At 44.8% G+C, this 27,803-nt stretch overlaps 1 protein-coding gene across 1 annotated transcript in view; it reads right to left on the bottom strand.

The window, feature by feature from the left end:
- LOC124787950 (collagen alpha-1(XV) chain-like) overlaps positions 1 to 27,803 on the bottom strand; it is a 244,078-nt gene that overhangs the window by 171,504 nt on the left and 44,771 nt on the right. The window lies entirely within an intron of this gene.

Raw genomic sequence — 27,803 nt, 5'->3', positions numbered from 1 at the left:
GTTGTTGCGGCCGTTCATCAATATTGCCTGTCGGTTGTGTAGTGCTTCGGTGTGCCTGCGAAGCGGCAACCCGCGGCTGCAGGCTGTCAGTTTGGTTGCTGATACTCTAGGAGCCGTGATGTCTGGTGGAGAAGGCCACAGCACAGACCACAGCCTTGACCTAGCCCCTTGGACATCTGCTGGTTCGGGCCATTAAATAATGACCTTCGTGGAACACATTTTGATGAGGTAATTCATACAGTAAATCACTGGCTCCACCACCAGGACAAGGACTGGTACCGACAGGGCACACAAGCCGTTGTTTCGCACTGGAGGAAGGCCGTAGAACGGGATGCAGATTACGTGGAAAAATAGGGTGTATAGATAAAACACCATTCTTTTGTGTGTATAATTCTCATTATGATCAATAAAGAAGTGGAGAAAAAAAAATGCGGTGCATTACATACTGAGCAACACTCGTACATTAAACTGTAAAACGTGTGGCACTACAGGGACATAAGAAGCTTTCATGTAAGGCCTCAACTTGTAGCTCCTTACAGGGAGTGGACAAAAATACTAAAAACATAATACCTTACCGTGCCTAATAGTGTCTAGGAAAACCATTGGCATCCAAATCAGCTGCTAGTCGTTTCAGAATGGATAAGTATAGGTGCTGTATCGTTTAAATGGAATACTCTACCATTTTCCCTACAAAGACCTGATGAGAGAAAATGGTCATACAGTCATTGGAAGTAATGCTGTCTTGCTGAGTACCAATGGGACCCATGGAAAAACACGAGATCGCTGCCCAAATCATCACCGATGACCGCTACGTTTCACTCATGCGACGAAAAGTCGGCAAGAAATTGGAAAGAGTGCGAAACAAGACGCATTCGACTGAATGAAGTTCTTCCATTGCTCCCTGATCTAGGGTTTGTGACCTTGGCGTCCCTCGCTTCCCACGCCCGGGTTCCTGGGTTCGATTCCCGGCGGGGTCAGGGATTTTCTCTGCCTCGTGATGGCTGGGTGTTGTGTGATGTCCTTAAGTTAGTTAGGTTTAAGTAGTTCTAAGTTCTAGGGGACTGATGACCATAGATGTTAAGTCCCATAGTGCTCAGAGCCATTTGAACCATTTGAACCTTGGCGTCCTCCTGTGACAGTCATTTACCTCACTGATGAGTCGTTTAGGAAACTCATTAAGCAAATCATAGCGTGGTGCTGACGGGATTCGCGAGTGCCACATTGAGCTCTGCGGTTGCTTCTGCAGCTGATTTCCTCGTAATTTTCATCACAATCTTCTTCAATGACCATCCGTCACAATGACTCAACGTACAGTTTCGCAGTCGTTGTGACTTGGCAGATGATGTTTCCACCTTTCCTTGTATGCAAAATCAAATGGCTCTGAGCACTATGGGATTAACAACTGAGGTCATCAGTCCCCTAGAACGTAGAACTACTCAAACTAACCTAAGGACGTCACACACATCCCTGCCCGAGGCCTTTTCAGACACGAAACACTACTGTTCCCTTACTAACGGAAGCAACCACTATTTGGGTACCAACAGTTTGCCTGTTAGCTCCGACGTAACGGACGCGCAGTCACACAGGATACTGTTCTGACCACGGGAGACACTTCTGCCTTAGTGAGGACCATGCGCACACGATGTTCGTGGTCAACAACGGCGCCACTTGCCGCTGGCCAGCATCTGCATTCATGTTCAAGCACGCGTTTTCCAGAAAAATCGCATTCCAGTGAAGAGTGTTGCAGCCCACGCTCTCGTCGATGGACCATGTGTGTTTCTTGGATGTACTCTTAATTTTAGTTTGGACATTAACGACACCTTCTCTCAAGGTGAATGGATGGTTGACAGTTGCCATAGTAAGAGGTGGTAGCGGAGTTGCAAGTGTACCTGGACTCGAAAGTTTTTATGATAGAGACGTAATTTCTGTGGTGTCACCGCCAGACACCACACTTGCTAGGTGGTAGCTTTTAAATCGGCCGCGGTCCGTTAGTATACGTCGGACCCGCGTGTCGCCACTGTCAGTGATCGCAGACCGAGCGCCACCACACGGCAGGTCTAGAGAGACGTACTAGCACTCGCCCCAGTTGTACAGACGACTTTGTCAGAAGGGGATCACTGACAATTACGCTCTCAATTGCCGAGACGATAGTTGGCCTAGCCTTCAGCTACATTTGCTACGACCTAGCAAGGCGCCGTATTCAATTGCTAATTAATATTATGAAGCATGTATCATCAAGAGCGATGTTCTACAATTATGGATTAAAGTTAAGTATTCCAGAAGCTCCGTACTTTTCTTTATAGCATTCATTACGTATCCTGTTTCAGACCTCACGCCAGCCTGCGTGAGTTTAAGCGCGTGCCTTTCGGCTTCCTCTCATTGTGTCTAGGCTGTCTTGTCTAGACACAACAATTTCTTTTCGCACTTATCATATATTTGATATTGCCAATAAAGGCTTTGGTAAATCTGCTTATGACTCTACGTCTCCACTTGTATTGTATACACATCCTGAAGTAACCTACGCATATTGTCCCACGGTAAGACAACAGAACAACACGAGTAGCACATTGTCAGAAGAGAATAAATATTCAGGCTCTCCTGCAGACACAGTTGTGCCGCAGTGCTGATATCAGGTGCAGGACACCGTGCGCGGCGCTGGAAATATACTCGACACTTGAAGTTCGCAGGACAGTAAGATTGTGAGCGAAACGTCCGAATTGTACACAGATCCGCCACAAAATTGTGGCGGTATATGGACCCAATGCAGTGTCTCGTCCAGCCATAACGAAACGGCGCCATCAACTGGATCGCGGACGCACAGTCGTGGGCGATGCTAGTCGCGATAGAGGACATCGACATCGACCACAGGTGACAATGGGGGATGTGTTTCGCAGCATCGTACACGTCGTGCACAGTACAAGCTTTGCTCCAATGTATTCGATGTAAGGTATGGAAGCATGCGTCATACATTCCAGATCTCGCACCACCACGCAATTTCCATCTTCTCGGCAAGCTGAATGGCTCTGTGAGCGAAGAGTGGATTCCTGTTGTTCAGGAACTGAACGACTGGCAGAACCTTCCGACAGCTGTGTACAGACACTTGCTGGCTCTGTTGAGAAACGTACAGTCCGACGTGTCTGCGTCGCCTTGAAGCGTACTGCAGCATTCGGTGCAGTTTACTTGGCCTACAACACTGCGTAAGCATGGGCTGAAGCCGAGCGTGCAGCAGCGGTTGTCCGTCACGCAGCATCCACGCAGATACCTGTCACTAGCACGCCTTCACACGGACGAGCCCTCGCAGAGTGCCAACGTAAGAGGCGCGTGGGCCTTTCCACACTGCTGTCAGTCGAAAACTGGCAGTTAGCTACGTCACAACGCTGCTCGCGAGGCCCGCTCGAAAGACAGGTCGTCGCGCGTGCGTCACAGCACGCCGTACTGCAGGTCTTACGGAGGGACAGCAGCCGTCATCGGCGGGGAGCGAGTAACTGTTTCAGGAAAGTTTCATTATTCTCGGCTGCGTGTTTAAATGCATGCAAGTTTTCAATAGCACACGAAAAAATTCAATTAATTACTTATTTCCCGTGGGCCCTGCACGGAGCCGAACGTGCGCGAAGTGTGGCGGACAATCCGATTAGTGTAGCCGGCGGGGTCTGTATACCTCTTTCGCCCCAGCAGCACGGGTACTAGGGGATGGTTACACCCTTCGCGGTCTACGTGCACGCTCGTGATCTCCGAGTGCATATGCGAGCCGCGCAAGAGGGGATATCATCACGTGAACTAGGCTCGGACGTCCGTGGAAACTTCCGCCGAACGATACTAAGTTTACTATCCCTCTCTGTAGCAGACGGTAGCTGAGCGAATTCCTCGCGGATCGGGGCGTTATCCAACAGCGCCCGTCCTCCTCCACTCGTGATGGCAGCTTTGGAAAAACGACTGTCGATAAACTTCCGACCAACATCCGTTAGTCTGAGTAACGCATAACGGTAATTTCCTGAGGTCTATGACGGAGGAAGCAATACTTACCTCGATTCTTCTTAAAATGCACGCTTTCAAAATTTCAACAGCCAACGTTTCTGCGGTGCACAATGCCTCTGTATCTCTGTAACACCCTACTCCTACTAAACGATTGCATCCCGAAACGCTGCGTTCTTACAAGGGAACCTCCTCATCGCACCCCCCTCAGATTTAGTTATAAGTTGGCACAGGGATAGGCCTTGAAAAACTGTACACAGATCAATCGAGAAAACAGGAAGAAGTTGTGTGGAACTAGGAAAAAAATAAGCTAAATATACAAACTGAGTAGTCGATGTGTAAGCTAGGCAACATTAAGGAGCGTGTTAGCTTACGAGCGCCGTGGTCCCGTGGTTAGCGTGAGCAGCTGCGGAACGATAGATCCTAGGTTCAAATCTTCTCTCGACTGAGAAGTTTAATTTTTTATTTTCAGATAATTATCAAAGTTCAGGCACTCACACATAATCAACTTCGCTCTCCAAAATTCCAGGACATGTTCAGATTTGCTTGGACATATACAGGATTTGACGGTCTACGCACGGAAACATTTGAAAACGTAAAAAAACATATGTTTTGACAGAGCACAGGGAAAACTGTGCGACTGTGAAACTGTTGCATTCATTTGATGCAGTTTATGTGACAAACTCTTATGTTTTCATCACTTTTTTGGGAGTGATTATCACATCCACAAGAAAACCTAAATCGGGTAAGTTAGAAGAATCTTTTTACCCATTCGCCAAGTGTGCAAGTTAGGTGGGTCGACAACATGCCGTCACCAGTGTCGTAAAGAATATATCAGACGTGTTTTCCTGTGGAGGAATCGGTTGACCTATGACCTTGCGATCAAATGTTTTCGGTTCCTATTGGAGAGGCACGTCCTTTCGTCTACTAATCGCACGGTTTTGCGGTGCGGTCGCAAAACACAGACACTACACTTATTACAGTGAACAGAGACCTCAATGAATGAACGGACAGATCGTAACTTTGCGAAAATAAAGAAAGTAAAATTTTTACTCGAGGGAGGATTCGAACCAAGGACCTTGCGTTCCGCAGTTGTTCACTCTAACCACGAGACCACGGCGCTCATCAGCTAACTTCGTCCATATGTTGCCTATCTTGACCATGGACTACTCAGTTTGTATATTTTGCTGATTTTTTCGTAGTTCCACACAACTTCTTCCTGTTTTCTCGATTGATCTGTGTTCAATTTTTCAAGGCCTATCCACTGTGTCAATTTATAACTAAATCTGAGGGGGGTGCGATGGGGAGGTTCCCTTGTTAGTAAGATCCCCTCTACGTGTTCTACAGACTACGGCTAATAAGAGTGGCCTGGAGAACGGAGTTACTGGTTACAAAGAAACACAGCAAAGGAAATAAATAAGTACTATCCTGGCCATAGAAGTTGTTGAAACTGAGCACCATTCGTCTCTTGGCACGTTTGGGCCCTGGTGTGGAATGTTTTTCGACACGTTCAAAACTCATCTTGTGTGACGCCGTTTTCCGACTAAGCGTTGCATGAGACTCTTTGCTGGCACTTTGACAGGTTTAAAGTTCTCAGCAAACAACTGGCATCGCGTTTCCACGACTTTCTTGTCACGTAACTTTCCACAACGAACACCAGCCACTCCACAGTGAGAGACACCGTCTCCCCTGTCCTGCTCCACCCACACTGACGCAGCCCGCACTACGGTCTGAACTAGTGACGATCACGTGGCAGGCGCACACGTAGTGTGCGCGTCACGGTGTGTGGTTATACACAAACATTCACGTCCAATCGTATCTACTCGTCCGCGCCACTTTTATTTGCCCCATCCTGTATTAATATCACGTGCTAATACTCCCATAGTGATGAATAATATTCAGGATCTTAGAAGAGTTTTGCAAATAGCAGCAGAGAAATGACAGCACGTGAAAATCGACTGTTGTAACTTTAAAGTGGCTGCTCTAGTGGCGTATCACAGTACTATGGAGCGGCAGCTCCAGAGTGTACCACAAATATGGACAAGTATCCGCAAAAACAGTTGCGAAAGTTACAACTTTATGCCTGCCCAGTGAACCTCTTCTCTGCTCACCGTAGCGTATCCCACCTCCGTTTCAGTCTCAGTCTAACTACACTACGTGATCAAAAATATCCAGACTTCTGGCTGAAAATTACTTACAAATTCGTGGCGCCCCCCATCGGTAATGCTGGAATTAAGTACGGCATTAGCGCACCCTTAGCCTTGATGACAGCTTCCACTATCGCATTCATACATTGAATAAGGTGCTGCAAGATATCTTTGGGAATGCCGGCCTATTCTTAACGGAGTGCTGCACTGAGGAGAGGTATCGATGTCGTTCGGTGGGGCCTGTCACGAACTCGGCATTCCAAAACATCTCAAAGATGTTCTATAGGATTCAGGTCAGCACTCTGTGCAGACCATTTCATTACAGGGATGTTATTGTCGTGTAACCGCTCCGCCACAAGCCGTGCATTATCAACAGGTGATCGATCGTGTTGAAAGATGCAGTCGCCATCTCCGTATTCTCTTCAACAGTGGGAATCAAGAAGGTGCTTAAAACATTAATGTAGGCCTGTGCTGTGATAGTGCCACACAAAACAACAAGCCCCCTCCATGAAAAACACAGCCACATTATAACACCATCGCCTCCGAATTTTACTATTGGAACTACACACGCTGGCAGATGAAGTTCACCGGGCATTCGCCATACCTACAACTTGCCATCCGATCGCCACCTTGTGTGCCGTGATTCGTTACTCTACACAATGTTTTTCCACTGTTGAATCGTCCAATGTTTACGCTCTTTACACCAAGCGAGGTGTCGTTTGGCATTTACCGACGTGTTGTGTGGCTTATGAGCAGCCGATCAACCATGAAATCCAAGTTTTCTCACCTCCCACGTAACTGTCATAGTACTTGCAGTGGATCCTGATACAGTTTGGCATTCGTGTGTGATGGTTTGGACAGATGTCTGCCAATTACACATTAGGACCCTCTTCAACTGTCGGCGGTCTCTATCAGTCAACAGACGGGCTCGGCCTGTACGCTTTTGTGCTGTACTGGTCCCTTCACGTTTCCACTTCGCTATCACATGGGAAACAGTGAACCTAGGGATGTTTAGGAGTGTGGAAATCTCGCGTACAGACGTATGGCACAAGTGACGCCCAATCACCTGACCACGTTCGAATTCCTTGAGTTCCGCGGAGCGCCCCATTCTGCTATCTCGCGACGTCTAATAACTACTGAAGTCGCTGATATGAGGTACCTGGCAGTATGTTGTAGCACAATGCACATAATATGAAAAACGTATGTTTTTGGGGGTGTCCGGATACTTTTGATCACATAACATATGGGAGTGGGAGATGATTCCAGTACAAAGGGCGGGGGAGGGAACGGTTAATTTAGACTAAAATAAGCGCTTGAGAACGAGGTGCATACCCAGAATCGGGAGCGATTAAATAAAAAAAACATAAAATTAAAAACTGTAGGTGCTGAAATATTATTCCCAGGAAACTACCTTATGAGGTACAGACACACAGATAAAAATTCTTCTTGTAAATTATTGCAGAGGATTCACTGTGTTTTACTAAATCTGTGTGGCAAATGCTAGGATGCTACCTTTCAGTCAGGCAGCACCAGCCGGTCGAGACACAGGCAGCAACAAGGAAGTAACCGATTTTGTGATATTTTACGAGCTCCTAACCAGGAGCGAATTGTATAGTTTCACCTGTGCGATTTTGTAGTTTAGTTTCTTCAGTTTCTGCGTGTTACTTTAATATTTAATAGACACAGTTCTCACGTTTTCGATTGCGTCGGAAAGTAAACCGATTTTGTGACTTATTACAAATTTCTAATCAGGAGCGAATTATTTAGTCTCTCCAGTGTGCTTTGGTAGTTCAGTTTCTGAATCTCTGCGTGTTATTGGACACAGATATAGCGTTTTCTTCAATGTCCACAAAAGAGTTCCATAGTGCGTGTCGATGTTTGTCTATATCATGAATATTTCCATTGGATAGGGACTGTGACGGTTGTGTGTCAGTGCGAGCCGAGTTGGTGAAGCTTTGTTCTCAGCTCCAGGCTGTGGTGGCTTCGGTTACCCAACTTGAAACTGCAGTGGATTAGCATCGCTGTTGTAGCCAGCTGTGAGGATCCAACGGACGTTCAGGACGTCCGAGTACTCTGATCGGTCCCCACCGGTGGCCAGCCCAGTTACTGCTCGCACTGAGGTTGACCACTCACCTGTGATCGACTATGAGGTCGCCTCAGGATGTGGCAGGTGGTGAAGGCTTCCTAGGGGACCCCACGTAAAGCCTCTACCTTTGGTCTGATAAACAGCTTCAATGTGCTATCTGTGGCTGACACTGTCCCTCAGCCAGATATAGTCACTTGTCCTGTGTCAGTCTGCAAGATCCGGGCAATCACAGAGGGTGGAATTATTGATAGTTGGGAGCTCCAACACTAGGTGCGCTATGCGGCCCCTTGGGGTCATGGCTGCCAAAAAGGGGAGAAAGACAATGAGCACTCTGTGTGCATACTGGGTGGAGTCGTCCCAGACGTGGAGCAGGTCCTTCCAGATATCATGAAGAGCACCGGGTGCAGCCAGTTGCAGGTGGTGGCTCACGTTGGTATCAATGATGTGTGTCACTTTCGATCGGAAGCGATTCTCTCAGGTTTCAAGTGGCTAAATAGTGAAGGCTGCCAGTTTTGCTTGCGAGATGAAAGCTGGGCTCACCATTTGCAGCATAGTCGTCAGGACCGATTGAGCTGTGGAGGGTCTGAATTAGAGGCTCAGACGGTTCTGTGACCGTGTAGGCTGCAGATTCCTCCACTTGCGCAATAGAGTAGTTGGGTTTCGGGCCCCACTGAATAGGTCAGGAGTCCACTACACGCAGGACGTGGCTACACGGATAGCAGTTGCTGTGCGGCTTGGACTGGGCGATTTTTCGGGTTATAAGGTCTCGGGAAAATATAAAAAGAGCTTCAGTCTCAAAGGGAATTGGTCGAACAGAAGAATAACGTAGATACAGGAACCATCGGTATAACAGTTGTAAATTGTCCTAGCTGTGTTGAGAAAGTACCAGAGGTCACAGCACTAAGAGACAGCACTGATGATCAAACTGTTATAGGCCTAAGGGCGGAGATAAGATCAGTAGAAATTTTTGCGAAGAACCTAACGGTGTTCCGAAAGGATGGATAAAACACAGATGGCTGTGGCGTGTATGTTACTGTTAGCAGTAGTTCATCTTCCAGCGAAATTAAAGTAGTTAGTTCCTATAAGTTCGTATGGACAGAGGTCATTCTTGGCCATCGGAATATCATAATAATTTTGCGACCTCCCAACTCGGATGGTACAATTGCTGAAAGTTTTAAAGATAATTTGGATTTAATTTGAAACACATACCCGATTCAAATAATTATAGTTGGTGGTGACTTTAATTTACCCTCGATATTTTGGCGAAAATACATGTTTAAACCCGGAGGTACGCATAAAACATAATCCTAAATTGGGCTAAATGCAATTTCGGAAAATTATTTCAAGCAGTTAGTTCATGAGCCCACGCGAATAGTAGACGGTTCTGAAAACACACTTGACCTCGTAGCAAAAAATGATCCAGAGCTAATAACGAGCATCAAAATTGACACAGGGATTAGTGAATACAGGATTGTCGTAGCGAGACTGAATATTGTAACCAACAAATCCTGCAAAAATAAAGAAGAAATATACCTACTAAAAAGCAGAAAAAAATCAATTGACACCTTCTGAGAGACAACTTTCACTCCTTCCAAATTAACTGCGTAAGTGCACTATTCAAAGAAACAGCGTGGACAGCAGTTGAGAGATTTACACCAAAAAAATTACAAATGACGTAGCTGTTCCTCCATGATACACAAAAGGGGTTGGAACACTGTTGCAGAAACAACGAAATAAGCATGTCAAATTCAAACGATCTCAAAATCCCCAAGACTGGCGATCTTTTACAGAAGCTCGAAATTTAGCGCTGACTTGAATGCGAGATACTTATAATAGTTTCCACAAATGAAACTTTGTCTCGAAACTTGGCAGAAAATACAAAGAGATTGTGTCCTTATGTGAAGTAAGCTAGCGGCAAGACACAATCAATGCCTTCTCTGCACGATAGCAATGGAAGTGCCATCGACAATAGTGCTTCCAAAGTAGAGTTAGTAAACACAGCCTTCCAAAATTCCTTCACCGGAGAAGACGAAGTAAATATTCAGAAACAGAATCAAGAACAGCTGGCACACGAGTAACATAGAAGTAGATATCCTCGGAGTGGTGATGCAACTTAAATCACTTAATAAAAGCAAGTCTTCCGGTCAAGACTGTTCACCAATTAGGTTCCTTTCAGAGTATGCTCACGCAATAGCTCCATTACTTAACAATCATATACAACCGGTCGCGCAACGAAAGATCCGCACCCAAAGATTGGAAAGTTGTACAAGTCAAACGGATATTCATGGAAGGTAGGAGAAGTATGTCTAAATGACGAGCTCATATCATTATCGTCGATATGCAGTAGGATTTGGAGCAGATATTGTATTCGAACAATATGAATTACCCCGAAGAGAACAGTATACTGGCACACAGTCAACACGGATTGAGGAATTATCGGTCTTATGAAACACAAGTAGCCCTTTACACATGAAGTGTTGAGTGGTATTGACAAGGGATTTCAAACTGAATCCGCATTTCTAGTTTCCCAGAAGGCTTCTGACACTGTAGTACAAAAATAGCTTGTAGTGAAATTGCGTGCTTATGAAATATCGTCTCAATTATGTAGCTGTATTCGTGATTTCCTGTCAGAGAGATCACAGTTCGCAGTAATTGACGGAAAGTCATCGAAACAAAGTGAATCTAGCGTTCGCCAAGGTACTATTATAGCCCCTCTGCTTTTCGTTATATATATAAATGATTTGGGAGACAATCTGAGCAGCCGTCTTACAACGTTTTGCAGATGATACTGTCATTTACCGTCTAGTAAAGTCATGAGAAGATCAAAACAAATTGCATAATGCGCTACAAAAGATATCTGTATAGTGCGAAAATTGGCGATTGACCCTATATAATGAAAAATATGAAGTCATCCAGATCATTGTCTAAGAAATCCGCGAAACTTCGGTTACACGATAAATCAGTCAAATCTTGGGGCGATGAATTCAGCTAAATACATAGGAAATACAATTACGGACAACTTAAATTGTCGTGGGGAAGGCTAACCAAGGACTGCGCTTTATTGGCAGAACACTTAGAAAATGTAACAGGTCTACTAAAGAGACAGCCTACACTACGCTTGTCCGTCCTCTTCTCGAGCACGCCTTCGCAGAGTGGGATCTTCACCAAATGGGATTGACGGAGTACATCGAGAAAGTTCAAAGAAGAGCAGCACGTTTTGAACTATCGCGAAATAGGGGAGACATATTTCAGGATTTGAGGTGGACTTCAGTAAAACAACGGCGTTTTTCGTTGCGGCGGAATCCTCTCACGAAATCACAATCACCAACTTTCTCCTTCGAATACGAAAATATTTTGTTGACGCCGACCTAAATAGGGAGAAACAATCATAACAAAATAAGGCAAATCAGAGCTCGCACGGAAAGATGAAGGTGTTCGTTTTTTCCTCGAGCAATTCGTGATTGGAATGATAGATAATTTTGTGAAGGTGGTTCGATGAGTCATCTAGCAGGCATTTATATGTGATTTGCGGAGTATGCATGAAGATGTAGATGCAAAAGAATTCCGTGGTTAATACCACAGCAAGCTTTCTTCCTGTTCGAATTCGTAATCGACAGGACATTAAATCCTAAAAATTCTTCCTTCCATAGCCTTGAAAAACATTAAAGGGTGAAGCGATATAGACTGGATCATTTCCCACTATGTGTGTTTCCTTTGAATGTAACGTGTTTACTCTATGTCTAACTGACTGTGGAATGTTCTCATAAACGAAGAGTTGTGATCATGGGGTGAGACAGTTAGTGTCAATCCGGTTGCACTGCACAGCCTACTCGATTTGATTATCACCAAAGCAGCGGTACTCAGTTTCTGGATATCGTTGTACTGACGGCGTCTTGTTGTCACGTCTTCGAAGGACTTGTTTTCTATCTCCATAAATGATCTTTTGGATAGGGTGGATAGCAATGAGCAGCTGTTCGCTGATGATGCTGTGGTGTACTGGAAGGTGTCGTCGTTGAGTGACTGTAGGAGGATACAAGATGACGTGGACATGATTTGTGAGTGGTGTAAAGAACGGCAGCTTACTTATAAATATAGATAAATTAATGCAGATGAATAGGAAAAAGAATTATGTAATATTTGAATACTCGATTAGTAGTGTAGCGCTTGACACAGTCACGTCGATTAAATATTTGGGCGTAACATTGCAGAGCGATATGAAGTGGGACAAGAATGTAATGGCAGTTGTGGGGAAGGCGGATTGTCGTCTTTGGTTCATTGCTAGAATTTTGGGAAGATGTGGTTCATCTGTAAAGGAGACGCGTATAGAACGCTGGTGCGACCTATTCTTGAGTACTGCTCGTGCTTTTGAGATCCCTATCACGTCGGATTGAGGGAGGACATAGAAGCAAGAGGCGGTCTGCTAGATTTGTTACTGGTAGGTTTTATCATCACGCGAGTATTACGGAAATGCTTCAGGAACTCGGGTGGGTCTCTCTAGAGGAAAGGAGGCGTTCTTTTCGTGAATCGCTACTGAGGAAATTTAGAGAACCAGCATTTTAGGCTGACTGCAGTACAATTTTACTGCCGCCAACTTACATTTCGCGGACAGACCACAAATATAAGATAACAGAGATTAGGGCTCGTACATAGGCATGTAGGCAGTCATTTTTCCCTCGTTCTGTTTGGGAGTGGAACAGGGAGAGAAGATTCTAGTTGTGGTACGAGGTACCCTCCGCGACCCACCGTATGGTTGATTGCGGAGTATGTATGTAGTGGTAGATGTAGATGAAGCACTCGAATAACGAGTTCACGGTATCCAGACACTGTGGCTCCAGTATGACAATATCGATACATCTGAATGCCTATACATGAAGTGCATATAGGGTCTGAAATGGAGTACTGAAATACCGAAAATGGTTGTCAAAATAAAATAAACTATCTTCTCAAAACGTACGTTGAATTTCCGTTGAGGAAAACATATTGATCTCCTGTTTAAATATTTGTTACTAGCAGCTACACTTTTCCGATTGTTCGGGCTCGATGTCTTCAGAGGTATCTAAGATTTTTGAACTTTTGGGTCGAGCATTATTATTTGACTGTCTGAGGACGATTGCATTGCCTTGCGTGCGGCAGGACGCCGATCAATTTCCCGTCATCCTCTCGTCCTTGTGAGACAGGGAAGTCTGTAGTGGGGCCACAGCCTCGAGACGCCAGATGAGGAGCTGGTTGATTAAAGGAGGAACCTCAGGAATCAGCTACCGTCAATAGCAGCTGGAGGCCCAAGCCACACGCTGGTCACATGTTCCAGGATTAAAGAACGCTTCTCGTACTGCCTTGTAGCCAGCATTTGGTTTAATGGGTGAATGCTGTTCATGTGAAGTACGAATGGCTGCAAGCATTAAGCATTCTTCATTTAGGATTGAGCTTAGAAAATTAGCTACATCTCTTAGATAAGAAGTACTTAGGTTCGCAAAGCACCCCCTGTCTTTACTAACAAAACTTAACAACACAGCAAAGTAGTAAATTTGCCATGCCGACGCGATGTGCGCATTGGTAAAGCGAATTGGCCGTTCCTGCAGCCGCGTATTATCAAATGCACAGCAGAACCTATTTCGTACAGCTTCGTTGCTCTTTGCTGCAAGAGCATTGATTTTCCCTGGGCCCAAATTATGCCGACGGAAGCATTAATCCGGTTATTCGAAACCAGCTGAAATTGTGGCGGTGGGAACGGAGCGGCGAGACACGGCAGCGGCCGGTGCTGACAGCGAGGCAGCCGAGACTGGCCTAACGCGGGCGATATTTCGCTAATCGGATACGCGCGGCTGTCGGCCGCTCCCAAACAGCCGGATTAACGCTGAACGAGGACTTTCCCCCGCCAGAGGGAAATGGAAAACGCGCCAGCGCCCGGCCTCCGCGGGGGATCAAACGGCAGGTCCAGCGATGGCGCGTGCGCACTAAGAGGCTGGTGCCATTGCTACGAGCCCAGTGCAGTTTCGGGTCCTTCAGGTCGCCACATGCAACTTCTACCGACCACTCAGAATCTGCGCTGATGAGCCAAAATAATATCACCACCTGCTTAATAGCTTCTTTGTCCGTCATCATCGAGTCTGTGTATCAGGGATCCGACAGTTTGTTGGTAGCTATGTGGACGTATGTGACATTAGATGTCCATGAACAGGTCATGTGATTCGCGTAGATACCAGGCCACTGACTTGAGTATGCGGTGATGGGTCCTATAGCGCCACGCATGGGTTCCATAGGATTTACATCACGAGTATTTGGTCGCCGAGCCATCAAACAACTGTAGCACGGTTCTGGCTCCGAGAGACAGACAGCTCTAGTGCTGAAAGATGACGTCAGGCATGAAGGATCGAGGCCTACGAGAAAGACAGGTCGGGGCGCGTACGTCCCGAAGGTAGTCCTGCGTTCGCTCGCTCGCTCAAATCAGCATAAAAACCACTTTTTTACACGTGTTAACTCCTAACTAGGCGTGTCCGTACAAAACAAAACTGGATCTTCTACTGGAATCTGTTATTATGGAATCTTACTGTTATTAGTCGTATAATGATGGGAAGACCATGGGCCTGCTTATAATTTGTTACGGCTGTAGTGGCGGACAATAAAATAAAATCATGCTACAATCATAATCACTTCCAGCATGTAATCAGTGGTCTTAAGCAGAAGAGATTAAGTGCTATAAACAAGCCATTATGCCATTTATATCGAGTGTTGATCTTAAAATAAATTTTGCTGTAGTACTGTCAATCAGTAAGACTTCATAACAGCAGATTCCAGTGGAAGATGCAATTCTCTTTAGTACTTACACGCCCAGCTGCGAGTTGACGGGTTAAGAAACGCATTTTGTCTGCTGAGCTGAGCGAGCGAGCGAGTTCAGGACTACCTTCGTGACGTACGCGCCGCGGCCTTTCTTTCTCGTGGGCCTCGTGAAGGATGTAGGCGGTCCACAGCTGTCAGCGTGTATTCGATTATTACCACAGCCCAATGCAATCGCAGGAGAATGTCTTCCACAGAATAATACTGCTTCCACCAGCCTGCGCCCGTGGCGCGCTGCACGTTTCGAGCCACCGTTCACCTCGGTGACGGAGTTTGTGAAGATCACCAGCAACCTGGTGTAACAGACATGTGATTCCCCCGAAGAGGCGACACGTTTCCACCGATAGACGGTCGAATGCCAATGGTCCTGTACCCACTGCTGTCGTAACTGACGGTGTTGAGTCAACTTGTGGACACGTAGGGGTGGTCTGCAGCGAAGCTCCGTGTTCAACAGTGTGCAGTGAACGGTGTGCTACGAAAAACTAGTGGGTGCACCAGCGTTGTGCACTTTAGCAGGGCTGCCACAGATCACCATTTCTCCTACGTTACAGGGCACACAAGCCTCCAACTCCAGAATCTGTGAAGAGTCGTGGACGTCCAACCATTAAGCGCCTAGTTGTAGTTTCGCCGTCATCTACCTCTTTCCGTAAACGCTCCCTACAGTAGCACGTGAACATTCGATCAGCTTCGCCGTTTTCGAGACATTAGTTCACAGGCTCTGCGTAATAATAATCTTCCCGCTGTCAAAGTCCCTTACCTCAATGGATTCCCCATTTGCAGCCCAAGTCTACACCAGAGTGATACCTCGCCCATGTCCGTTCCGCTTGCATTCCGTTTGGTTATAATTAAACCTTCCGTATTTAACATGTTGTAACATAGAAAGTAATTACCGAGCGCGGCCCAAATTTGGTGGCATTATTGTCAAGGACATGGGGAAGAGAAACAATGCAGAATCAGTTTAGTAGAAGCTCTTTTAATGTTCAGCTACGGTATATCATACCATTACATATCTGTACCATTACTGCTACAAAAGGGGCACAATACTGCGCTCATCAGTGCTCAGAACAGTCTGAAAGCGCAGGACTGCATTATGCACAGCAGAACTAAGCATGTTCGCAGGTATATTGGCTAGCTAATTTGATATGCTGCGCTTCAGATCAGCACATGTGTGATTGTTCCCCTAATAAACCCTGCCCTTCAGGTAGTCCCACAACCAGAAATCACAGGGAGTGAGATCAGGTGATCGTGCCGGTCAAGCATTTGGAAGCGATAGGCTAATATTTCGATCGTTTTGAAGTGTCTTTCGGAGAAGCAAGTGAACTTCACTAGCCATGTGCGTAGGGACCCAAGCTGCATGAAAACTTTTCGAGTTCAATACGTCTCTCACCTTCGGGACGGGTATGATAATTTGGCGAAGCATATCGCAGTAACGCTGGCCAGTCACACTGCACGTCTTTTCGTACTTGAGCACCAAATTGTTCAATAAAGCATTGACCAATGACGAACGTAGCCGTGACGTGTTCACCATACAGAGAAATTCATGCAGAGCGACTGAAAGTGAAGATCCCAACACTCAGCAATTCTGTGCGTTCACGTTATACGTCAGTAAAACATGAGATTCATCTGTCCATAGGATGGTCCAGTCAACTTCAATACTTGCGAGAAAATGGAGAGCGAAGTTAACACGTCGCTGTGTGTCCCGTGCTGCAAGTGTCTTGTACGGATGCCATCTGAGATGCTTCTAAGTACCTTCCGTACAGTGGACCACTGGATGTTCAACTGTCGTGACACAGCGCGTGCACTGCCTGACGATAGGGGATTGCGCGCAGCGTTGTCTGCCATAGCAACAGCAATTTCATCAACCACCGGTCGTCGTCCTGTTCCCGGAGCGATGATTCTAACTTCTTCATCATTTTCTGCACAGCAGGAAGAGAAAGAGGACCCTTCAACAATTAATCCTTTCAGCCGGAGATATTGTCGAAGGGCAGCTGCTGCGCTACTGTTGTTTCGATAATAGAGGTTTGCCAATAATGCTCTATACGTTTTGTCCAAGCTCATGTTGACACCTCAACAAGTAGACTGCGACTGGTGAGGTGTGTGAGACCATGAATCACGATGACTCATCACGGCACCTGCTGGCCGTAGTTGGAACAGCTTCTCACAGTTTTGGCCCTTCCCACCCCTCAGTTCTGAAATATACGCTGCTGTCACGCTCACAGACGATTACAATAATAATTACAACTTTTTCAGGAAGCATTTCAGTCATCAGTTGCAAATATATTTTGTTGTGCTCTACAGCTTTCGACAAACTGATTTGTCATCTTCAGAAGCTTTAGACTTTGGCTATACATTTATGTGAAGTACGAAAAGTATATCACAGAAACCTACCACAACTGATATGGTGATTCATGCCTCTTCTTGTCACCTCTTTAAGCACAAACTGGCATTATTTCTCGCTATGATCGAACATATCACTGAGATGCCGCTGACCCCTTCTGCTATTGGTACAGAACTTAATAACTTAAAGTATATAGCGGTCAAAACGGATATGAAGCAAACCTTGTACAAAAACTTTACAATAATAAAAGAAACAAGAATATAAATTCCTCTACACTTAATAAGAATGGCCTTATTATTAGACATATACTACAATTCCATTTCTAGGTAACATTTGATATCGTATAGCCAATTTATTTAAAAAATATGACATCATCAATGCCACTAAGTTGCTCTTTATACATAATCAGAAACCTCCAGCTGACAAATTTTTCAAATCTGGAATATATAAAATACAGTGTTATATATATCCCAGTTTTATATGGGACAGACAAGGGGGGCATTTAAGACCCGCTTTCGTGAGCACTTGCTCAACAAAGATGCCGAGAATCCATGTAAGTCAAAACAAAGAAACAAGCACTCCCTCCTCGTCCTTGCTTAACATAGAAATTTTATATGTCATTGACAAGGCTTACAACATGAACCTTTTAGAAGAATTTAAAATACACAAACATTATCACCCAAATTCAAAACACTTGTTGAATAATCAGCTTGCATTAAAAAATAGACTCTAGTTTGATTGCATATCATCTCTTATAAAATGTAGAAATTGGCCCTTCTCTTCGATTTATTAGAATTATGCGTTATGTTTTTAGGTGTAATATATATAATTTCTTTATATGCCTTGGTTATATTTTTCATATGTGCTTTTATACATGTTCCTCTCTGCTAACATAACACATACATAGATGTGATTCAGTTATTGTTAACTGTCAAATTATGTTTAAAATAATCACGTACAGTAAGTAAATTTCCAATATGTAAATTTCTGAGCATATCATGCCATCATCCTTCTAAGAAGAACATACTGACCATCTGCTAAATTAAATGAGCTTCTGTAGTATACTTTTTATACTTCATGTAAATGTATAGCCGAGGTCTAAAGATTTATATCTCTAGATTTGTAGGCTTCTGAAGATAGCTAGATAGATATATAGAGTAATTTCTCGAAGCCGGTAAAAGATAATAAAATTTATTTGCAACTGATGACTGAAATTTGTTCTGAAAAAATAATACTATAGGTACTCGAAATTCCAGCCATGAATATAATAATAATAATAATAAAATCTAAGCGAAATAATAAACCGAAAGCTCTCGGCAAGAAGCAAACATTGCAATGGCAAGACAAATGGTAGCGGATTTTCAATTAGCAAAAAACTTCTACAACAAAAATTCCATATCCGTAATTGCAAAACTCTGGTGCTACTACACTGTTATGAGACCACAATGCCTTTATGCTGCAGATTGGCTTTCTTTAAAGGCAGCCAAACAATTTGGTGCAACAAAAGAAAAGAAGGAGAAGAGCCCAGAAACTACTGGGACCACAATCTGACAACAGGAAGTGAAGGTTAAAAAATAATAAAGAACTTTACGAAAAAACAGAATGAACTGAACAACATACTGTGGAAGAGAATAGTTGCATAAACATGTAAAATGGCTGCATGAGAACACTATAACAAAGGAATTTTTAACGTCTTGATAGAAACTCAGAGACATTAATAACGTGGATCAAATGAGTTAGAGCGGTCCCGAACGAAATGGAAATGACGGAAGAAGTAAAAAGAGAAGGACAAAAGTTCGCAGCAGAAGTATGAAGAGAAAAAGATAAGTGTCATGTGCATGAACAAAGGAAAGGACGGTGGTGTGAAAGAATGAAACACTAGTTACAGAAAGAAAAGAATATTGAGAACGCGTAAGCTGCTTTGCGTGGTTCTCAGTAGCACAAACCAGTACAAACTGTTTTAATGCCATAATAATAATCTGTTGAGACAGGTATACCGCATTAGTATAACATCCCAACAAATTGAAATTTCGAGAAACGCGCCATTTGAAATGCATTTGTCCGAAAATTTGAAGAGTGCCTATATATGTGTCATTCACTTGATTTAAGAACTATAACTGCAACAAACTCTCACATTTGTGGTAAAATTTAAATTCAAATAGTGCACAGTCGAACTGTGCACTGACGACTGTCGGTATTTTCTTGACCCGCTCCGGTTTTCAACACTGGTCTGCATGCTGCGGGTACGCGATCCTCTAAATATGAGCATTGTTATTTCTCACAGTCGCTTAAGCCTGCGTTCCGGAAGTCGGTGTTACTCTCCTCGCCGTTAAGCGGTCCTGCCTGAGGACTAAGAAACCATGACGGATTTGTCGTAGACAGCAAGTACGGCAGGACACAAGTCCTGCCACGTGGGCTGTAAGCTAACAAGTTTCTCGTGTCAAAGATGATTTGCACTTTACTACAGTTCCTCATCATTTTCGATATTCTCAGTTTTCGTGCTACTGTACCCACCCAAAATTTTCTGAGAAAATTGGAAACTGACGTAAGTACAAATGAAAACACTTCAACAAAAATGTTTTCTATTACGGGTGGCGGTCGGTCATGACCCCCTTTACACTTCTCCATTGAATCCACTGTTGCCAAGTAGGAAATCACATGTGTGCTGAAAACCGTGCCATGGACTCCCAAATACCCCCTCTTACAGGGGTGTTAAGTGTCTCAGACCAAAAATACTTTTCTAATTAGTAAGTCGTTATGTTCCAAATTGAGGTGTAACTTGTGCAATCATTCCATAGCAGTATGTGGTATCAAGTGCCGATGACAATGCAAAGTATATGAAAATAATATTATTATGTCTGTTATGTACTTCATATTGCCAAGTTTCTGCCACGGAATTAATGTGTCTCGTTTGAGACTAGTTCAGCCAAAATACACATACCGTCATTCCTACAGAGGAAAATAAATGTTGTGAATTAAATTTATATTGTAGTAAATTTAAAGTTTCCATTCTTCAATCTGCCGGCTGTTCTTATAGTTCTAACACACGCTAATGCAACTACTCTGAATTTATACAGTGGGTACTGCACAACAGAACACTGTGAAGTATAATCAACCTAACAACGCCAGACAGTACGGTGTAAGGGTATGTACGGCCCGTTTGTGCACCCAGCGACATTGCCTACTCTAGCAAACACCACGATCTGACAGAAGGAGGCGTGGTCGCCGGGCGCAGGCTTGGTCGGCAACAGTCTGTTCCACCTGCAGTCGACACAACTCGTCACGTGTCACTCCAAACAGGTTTGCCGATAGGGGTGTTTGCTGACGGAGAAGGGTAGGAGGTGGCTGAGTCTGACCAAAAACAAGCGGTGCGTGGTCCCTTGAGCCTCACTGTGAAAGCATGCGGCCGTCTAACGGATAATATGAAAAAAATGGTTCAAATGGCTCTGAGCACTATGGGACTTAACATCCGAGGTCATTAGTCCCCTAGAACTTAGAACTACTTAAACCTAACCTAAGGACATCACACACATCCATGCCCGAGGCAGGATTCGAACCTACGAGCGTAGCAGTCGCGCGGTTCCGGACTGAAGCGCCTAGAACCGCTCGGCCACCGTGGCCGGCAGATAATTTGAAACCACAGTCACAACAGAAAGTGCACTAAGCCACATAGCTATGTAAGCATACCGGATTGAAGGTCTCGGCGACACGAAACAGAACCCACGCAGAACCTTGTAATGCAATTTGTTTTAAGGAGCTGCAGAGCCATAAAGTAATACGAATTATTAGAATATGTTATCTTTTGTTGTACGTAACGATGGTTCAAAGTACGCGAAGTTCAAAATATTGTCACAGTTTCGATTTCACAAGGAATCACTTATCTACTCAGTTTCACGAGGATTTTTGAGTACGCCTTCTGTACTCTGCAGTGACATTGAGTTTGGTCCTGAGCTTGTTGAAGGAATGCAGACGTTTCTGCCATCATGAAACAACCCGATCCTTAGGTGGTTTGCAGATCTCTCCCACACAACAGCTTCTTGCAAACCTAGCGACTGGGAAGCCGCTGTACCAAAAGATGGGAAATTGTATTTTTTTTATTAGAACTTTCCCATATTTTGATCATAATTATAGAACAAACATTGTTAATGTTGATTTAAAAATAAAAGAACCAGTGCTACCTGATGAAGCAGAGCCAAAGGTGAGTCGACTGACATGTTGCGTCCTAAGGTGCACTCAATCTGACCCGAGAAACCGTCATTAAGGCGTTGAAAAAGCGCGACTGCTATCGTCCAAAACCTCACCAAAAGGTAGAAACCCCTTCCAAAAACAACGACCACGTGAAAGCTGGTGATTTACCCGTGATCAGCATACCACGCTGTAAAAACCACCTGTCTTTGTGTAAATTTTAAATTACGTAGAATTTTTTCGGTACTGTACAGATCATATAGGGGAGATATTACTCACAGAGAATTTGTGAACATCATACTATATGCACGCCTTAAAGATGTGAAACCGGACATGTATAACGCTTTTGCAACTAGAGAAACTTCTATTTAGAGAAGTAACTTGTAATTTCAGTGGCTACGATGAACGCTCCCTTCCACTGTAAATAGTCCAACACGGGCGCTTTTCCAGGCAGTCTTTTGCTGGCCAACGCTGAAAACGGCCATGATAGCGAGCGACGGTATGGAGGTGAGCGATGAAACGGCCTCATTTGGCACTTGGAGATGTTCTGCAGATTTCCTAAGGTGTGAAACTTAGAAATATTACGGCTAGTATTAGACTTTTTCGGCATTCTTTGGACGAAGAAGTTCTGCTAACTACGATGTTGTGGGACTTACAAAAATATTTCTACTGAGCTTTGAATATTGTCGAATATCGTCGGAATTTGATATATTTTTAGCAGTCATCGAACTTCGAGCCACTGAAAGTGGTGGGTATTTTCATTTTATCAAGGCACCTTTGGATTCTGGAATATTTCGGACGACGAACATGGCACGAATATAAACATTCAGGCTGTGATCAGAACCCATTCATATTACATATGACGCGCATTGTGTTCTCAACGCCTACGCCGAGGGACGGAAATAAAGACAGGGTTGAGGATAAGGATTAATACTACGGGTGAATAGGTCTTTATGATAAGACTTGCTAATGACGTTGCTACACTCTGTGAAAGTGAGAACTACAGGACCCATAAAAATACTCTTGCCTTTCAAGAAAAATAACACATGACGGGCGACGTAAGGACGATATAGGGAGCATACTGACGTCCACATAGTGGTCCTATGAACTATGTGTCTAATGCGTACAGCTGTCATGACCTAATCGTGATTCAGTGCACTGAAATGTCTAGTTAATCCAGTCATAATGACCTGATTGCGATCCAGTGAACTGATACATGTAATATGTCCAGCAACCATGACCAAATCATTATCCAGTAAGCAGATATGTCTAATACATTGGGCCAAATTGAGCAAATTGTGAACCAGTGCACTGACATATCTGATAACCCAATTATGATCCAAGCACTGATGTGTCTAATGTGTCCAGCCAATACGACCAGATCTTGATCCAGGACACTGATGTGGCTAACATGTAGGACCGCCACGACTTGTATGTGATGCAGTGCACTGACACCACGACTTTATCTTGATCCGCTACACTAACAAATCTAACATGTAGGGCCACAATGACCTGATAGTAATCCTTTGCACTAATATGCCTAATGTATCTTCCACCTATGTGATCGTGACCCACTGTGCTGATATTTCTGATGCATCAAGCCACCATGGCTTGATCATGATCCACTGTACTGATTCGTCTAATACGTCCAATCACACTCACCTGATGGTGATCCAGCACAGTGACATACCTAATGCATATGGCCATTAGGACCTGATCGTAGTTTAATGTGATGATACATCTAATGCATCTGGCCACCATGACTCGATTGTGATCCATTATGCTGATATGTCTAATGCATCCAGCTACCACAAACTGTTCATGATCCAACATGCTGATATGTCAAATGCATCCAGCCAACACAACCAGATCATGATCTGGTGCACTGATATGTCTAATGTGTAGGGTCACAGCGACCAGATAGTGATCTGATGCGCTACGTCTAATGCATCCAGCTACTATGACATTATTGTCGAGTACACTGATAGCATGGCTCGCACGACATGATCATAACCCAATGTGCCTATATTTCTAATGTGTCTGGCTGCCAAGACCTGATAATGATTTGATGGTCTGATATATCAAATGTATCCAGCCACCATACCCTGATCGTGATCGAATGCACTGATATGACTAATGCGTCTGGCCGCCACGTTCTGACCATGATGTAAAGCACTGATTTGCCTAACGCACTTGGCCACCAAGACATGATCATCTTGCAGTGCAGTTATATGTTTAACGTATCCAGTCACCACGATCTGATCGTGATACAATGGGCTTATGCTGTTGTCCTGTCAGTCCTGCTTCAAATTGTCTTGCTAGCGACTGACACCAAATCTGCTGACAAGTGACACCCTGTCATTAGCGGTTCTGCTCAAACATACCTGCGCCGGCTGGTGTGGCCGAGCGGTTCTAGGCGCTTCAGTCTGAACCGCGCGACTGCTACGTTCGCAGGTTCGAATCCTGTCTCGGGCATGGATGTGTGATGTCCTTAGGTTAGTTAGGTAGTTAGGTTTAAGTAGTTCTACGTTCAAGGGGACTGATCACCTCAGATGTTAAGTCCCATAGTGCTCAGAGCCATTTGAACCATTTTTCAAACATACATGCTGTCTCTAAAGTACAATGAGGTGACAAAAGTCATGGAATACCTCCAAACATCGGGTCAGACCGCCTTTTTTCCAGCGTAGTGCAGCAAATCTATGTGACTTGGACTCAACAAGTCGCTGGAAGCACCGTACAGAAATACACTACTGGTCATTAAAATTGCTACACCACGAAGATGACGAGCTACAGACGCGAAATTTAACCGACAGGAAGAAGATGCTGTGTATGCAAATGACTAGCTTTTCAGAGCATTCACACAAGGTTGGCGCCGGTGGCGACACCTACAACGTGCTAACATGAGGAAAGTTTCCAACCGATTTCTCATAGGTTTCCAACGGATTTATCATACACAAACGACAATTGACCGGCAATGCCTGGTGGAACGTTGTTGTGATGCCTCGTGTAAGGAGGAGAAATGCGTACCATCACGTTTCCGACTTTGCCTATCGCGATTGAGGTTTAGCATATCGCTACAGTGCTGCTCGCATTGGTCGAGATCCAATGACTGTTATCAGAATATGATATCGGTGGGTTCAGGAGGGTAATACGGAACTAGCAGTCGAGATGACAGGCATCTTATCCGCAGCCACGTCTCGATCCCTGAGTCAACAGATGGGGACGTTTGCAAGACAACCACCATCTGTACGAACAGTTCGTCTACGTTTGCAGCAGCATGGGCTATCAGCTCGGAGACCATGGCTGCGGTTACCCTTGATGCTGCATCACAGACAGGAGCGCCTGCGATGGTGTACTCAACGACGAACCTGGGTGCACAAATGGCAACACGTTCTTTTTTCGGATGAATCCAGGTTCTGTTTACAGCATCATGATGGTCGCATCCGTGTTTGGCGTCATCGGGGTGAACGCACATTGCAAGCGTGTATTCGTCATCGCCATAGTGGCGTATCACCCGGCGTGATGGTATGGGGTTCTTGTTCAAATGGCTCTGAGCACTATGGGACTCACCTGCTGAGGTCATTAGTCCCCTAGAACTTAGAACTAGTTAAACCTAACTAACCTAAGGACATCACAAACATCCATGCCCGAGGCAGGATTCGAACCTGCGACCGTAGCGGTCTTGCGGTTCCAGACTGCAGCGCCTTTAACCGCACGGCCACTTCGGCCAGCAGGGGTTCTTGTTCGCATTGACGGCACTTTGTACAGTGGACGTTACATTTCAGATGTGTTACGTTCCGTGGGTCTGCCCTTCATTCGATCCCTGCCAGACCCTACATTTCGGCAGGATAATGCACGACCGCATGTTGCAGGTCCTGTACGGGCCTTTCTGGATACAGAAAATGTTCGACTGCTGCCTTGGCCAGCACATTCTCCAAATCTCTCACCAATTGAAAACGTCTGTTCAACGGCGGCCGTGCAACTGGCTCCTCACAATACGCCAGTCATTACTCTTGATCAACAGTGGTATCATGTTGAAGCTGCATGGGCAGCTGTACATGTACACGCCATCCAAGCTCTGTCTGGCTCAATGCCCAGACTTATCAAGGCCGTCATTACGGCCAGAGGTGGTTGTTCTCGGTACTGATTTCTCAGGATCTATGCACCCAAATTGCGTGAAAATGTAATCACATGTGAGTTGTAGTGTAATTTATTTGTCCAATGAATACTCGTTTATAATCTGCATTTCTTCTTGGTGTATCAGTTTTAATGGCTAGTAGTGTATTAATCCATACTGAATCTATAGCTACCCATAGTTGCGAAAGTGTTGCCAGTGCAATATTTTGTGCAAGAGTTGACCTCTAGAATATGTCCCGTAATTGTTGCACGGGATTCACGTCGGGGAACTGTGTGGCCAAATCATTCGCACGAACTGTCCTGAATGTTCTTCAAACCAGTCGTGAACAGATGTGGTACAGTGACGTGGGCACTGTCATTGGTTCCTTCTGCCCATTACTGCCTACACTATTATGGAGCCACCACCAAGTTGCACAGTGCCTTGTTGACAATTGCGGTCCATGGCTTCGGGGGCGTCTGCGCCACACTCGAACACTGTCATCTGCTCTTACCGACTGCAATCGGGACTCATCTGACCAAGCCAGGTTTTTCTAGTCGCGTATTGTCCAACTGATACGGTCGCGAGCCCAGTAAAGGCGCTGAAGGCGATGTCGTGCTGTTAATGAAGGCACTCGCGTTGGTCGTCTGCTATCGGAGCCCATTAGCGTCAGATTTCGCCGCACTGACCTAACGGGTACATTCGTCGTACGACCCACACTGATTTTTGAGTTTATTGTTTCTTGACTGTTATCACTGACAACTTTACGCAAACGCCACTGCCCTAGGTCGTTATGTGACGGTCGTTGGACACTGCGTTGTCCGTGGTGAAAAGCAGTGCCTCAAATTTGGTGTTCTCGGCACAATATTGACACTGTGGATCTCGGAATATCGATTTCCCAAACGATTTGCGAAATGGAATGTCCCATTCGTCTAGCCCCAACGACCATTCCGCGTTCAGAGTATTCTAATTCCCTCCGTACGGCCGTAATGACGACGGAAATCTTCCCACATGAATCACCTGGATACAAATGACAGCTGCGACAATGCACTGCCCTCTTATACCTCCTGTACGCGATATTACCACCATCTGTATACATGGATATCGCTATCTCTGTCACCTGGGTGTAATTTCTTGTGGGTGTATATAAAAAGTAACAAACATACAAAAGTATATTACCGTGACTCCCCCTTTTGATCGTCATAATGATATGGGCGCCAGAACTAGATTGTGTATTGTCTTATCATTCCACAGTAACTCTTTTGAAGTAATTATTTGAATGGAGACCCAATGCTCTGTTGAGCTCTGAAGTCACAAGTAGGCACGCCGTGCAGTCCCCATTTGTATACATATGTCCTGGCCCATCAGTAAGGTTTCATTCACAAATTGGTGCCCAAACTCAGGTTCAATAGTGCATCGGGCTGGGGGATGGTGGACGGGGGGGAGGGGACGGGGATGAGGTGGACGGGCAGGGAGTTTGACACCTTGTTGATTAGTTGGTGAGTTCGATATCTGGCATATCTGGCATTGTCCTTGATACCTCGCCATATAGAACTGTTGGGTACAAGTAAGTTCACAGAAAAAGCCGTCTAAACCCTCATGGGTTGGAAAATGAGGTGTATAGTTAGTAATATTGAATCCATCGTCAAGATGGCGAACAAATTTAAAGTGAGACCTTGGTGTTCAGCAGCTTGATGCAACCCTTATGACTGAAAATTCTTGCTATGCAAAACTTACACGTATTTCTTAAATATCAAGTACAAATAATACCCATCTCGAGCTGTGGACATGCCTTGCATGTAGTTGTTTGGTGTGGGTGTCTGATACCTAATATAAACCCTACAATACGCATTATGCTTTATTCATATTAAAGTAGAAATGGTAATTTCATCTAACAATATATCTTCGGTTAAGTCCTCCACTAATCATTTGGATTTTCCTTGCCCATCTCGTTGGACAAAAGTACCCAAGATTCATCAACGGTTGTTGTTGTTGTTGTGGTCTTCAGTCCAGAGAATGGTTTGATGCAGCTCTCCATACTATATCCTGTGCAAGCTTTTTCATCTCCCAGTACCTACTGCAACCTACATCTTTCTGAATCTGCTTAGTGTATTCATCTCTTGGTCT

The sequence above is a fragment of the Schistocerca piceifrons genome, chromosome 3 (assembly GCF_021461385.2).
Source record: "Schistocerca piceifrons isolate TAMUIC-IGC-003096 chromosome 3, iqSchPice1.1, whole genome shotgun sequence".
NCBI lineage: Eukaryota > Metazoa > Arthropoda > Insecta > Orthoptera > Acrididae > Schistocerca > Schistocerca piceifrons.
The sequence above is the reverse complement of the archived record's forward strand: the minus strand, read 5'-3'. Positions and strand labels throughout refer to the sequence as shown.